Source organism: Henckelia pumila, unplaced genomic scaffold (assembly GCF_033568475.1).
Source record: "Henckelia pumila isolate YLH828 unplaced genomic scaffold, ASM3356847v2 CTG_517:::fragment_1, whole genome shotgun sequence".
In the NCBI taxonomy this organism is placed as follows: Eukaryota; Viridiplantae; Streptophyta; class Magnoliopsida; order Lamiales; family Gesneriaceae; genus Henckelia; species Henckelia pumila.
This window is the reverse complement of record NW_027331853.1, coordinates 2696-4896: the sequence shown is the minus strand read 5'-3', so window position 1 is coordinate 4896 and position 2201 is coordinate 2696. Positions and strand designations below refer to the sequence as shown.

Genomic DNA, 2201 nt, shown 5'->3' with positions numbered 1-2201 from the left:
CTTTTTAAAGCGTTGTCGTATCTAAAAACGACAACGCTTTTTCCGCGTTGTCTTTGTCACTAAAAAGCGTTGTCGTAGTTCAAAAACTTTTAAAGCGTTGTCTTTTTTAGTAACGACAATGCTTTTTCCCACTACGACAACGTTTAAAAAGCGTTGTCTTTTCTCAAATAAAAAAAAAAAAAAATATAATTCACTAATTTTCAATATTATCACTCAATATTCAAATTTTTTGAAAATTAAATATAATATACAATATTTCAATATTATAAATCATTCAAATATAACAAAAATCATTCAAATATAAAAATAATCGAATTCTTCATGTTCATCTCGGCCATTTGCGCTATGCTTTCTGCCTCAAACGGAGTCGGCGATCATACCAACTCTCAGAATGCTAAATCCATTTGGAGGACTGGAAATGTGCTGGAACAAATATGCAGCAAACAAGAATAACATTTTGCAAAGTCATGAGTTATGAATGGTTCACAATATAATCAAACATCAAAAAAGAAGAAAAGTAAAATAGAAACAAATTCGCATACTGAAAATATGCTCCTCATCATCCAAAAGCTCCAGCCCCGCATCATTTCAAGCAACCTTCTTTTCCAATTAATCACCTATCAGGCTTGACGAACGTTTTGAGAGATAACTTTGTATAATATTTTGAACCTGAAACTGCAAGTTTCATACTAGCATTCAACACAGAATACAATAAAACAGTAGTAGAGATAAAAATTAAGTAATGAATAAATAATTATTCATAGCCACAGTAGGATACGACTTCATTTCAACTTCTAAAACTGCATAGTAAATCTTAATAGAAGAAATAATTATAGCATCCTTCCAATATCATAATAAACTTTACACCTCGAAGCCTCCATTGCAAATTCCTTTAAAACCATCACATCACAATCAGTCTCAACCAGAGCCTGGATTGCCATGAAAAATAACTTAAGATATAATTCAACAGCATCAGATAAGATTGAATTAGAGTGCCCCAAAAGTACAATATTTATTTATTTGTTGTTCATAGATAGTGAGGCATCGAGGCATATTTCCTGGCTAAAAACAATCTTAGTTAAATAATATATTACGTTGCAAAGATCAAATATTGCACAACCGCCAATGACAATAACATCCAAAAGGCTTTGAGTACTAATTGAGTTGGGACCAAAATTTCTCTTAACCGGCAAAAATTGTACACAACTAGATATAATATAAATATTTTTTATATAAAAAAATATAAAAACAAAGTATACATTTTTAGAGCCTCTAATTCAACTTATATATCACTACATCAGCCCCCCAAATCCTATGCTCTCTGTCTTATTTTCTCAACGGAATTTTTGCATTCATCTGATCTCCTGTACTTACTTTATTTATTTTAATCAAATTATCCAAAATTTAGGGCTCTATAATAGATCCCACTTAATATATATTTAATTTCCTCATTGCATAAACTGAAAAAAAAAAAATTACAAAAATTTTTAAAAAATGAACTCACATAATATTCTTGGTGGTCCAAAGTATGCTGTAACGATGAAAATCTTGAGAAGGGTCGAACCAAAGGTAGTATCTTTCTTCTCTCCCCCAACTTGTACTTCCATTCCCATACATGTTGGTCTGAAACCTCCACGCTTTCCCTCTTATATTCCCCAAGAATTCGAAATCCAATTCGTTGTGCGATTTCTGGAATAAATCTCCATTTGTTGTCTGCAAATTCCATATTCATAACAAAATATTAGATAATTAAAAAAAACATACATTTATATTAAAATCAATCTAAATTTGAACACTGCGCACCGGGCACATTGTATAGGAAGCGATTTCAATCCATTAAAAGTTAACCCCAAAATATAGGGAGGTTCTTAAAACAAGGAAGAAAATAACAAATAGAAACTTCAACAAATAAAAAAAACACAATGGAGAAGGGACAATGACTCTGTTTTAGGCCACTATCTCTATCACCTCACTATTGGCGCATCATCAGGTTTGCTTGGCTTCATTTGATATCATCAGCGTCCATCATCCCTTCAGCAGGAAGCCGAGTGAGAAGCAATAAAATATTTTCGATTTGTTAATCAAGATAGATTAAACTGGCAGCCTGGAGGAAACAAATAAATCAAGCCAATTCACGAGCTTTATCCAGTCAGATGAGAAGTATTATTTGAGATTGAGTATCTTCCAATTTATTATTTGGC

General features: G+C 31.9%; 1 long non-coding RNA gene across 1 annotated transcript; it reads right to left on the bottom strand.

The window, feature by feature from the left end:
* Positions 1-324: 324 nt before the first annotated feature.
* LOC140872949 (uncharacterized) lies at positions 325-1754 on the bottom strand. Its single transcript, XR_012147945.1, has 3 exons — positions 1505-1754; positions 543-675; positions 325-412 (listed from the first exon to the last, which is right to left on the bottom strand). It is a non-coding gene; the product is annotated as an uncharacterized lncRNA (long non-coding RNA).
* Between the last annotated feature and the right edge of the window lie 447 nt (positions 1755-2201).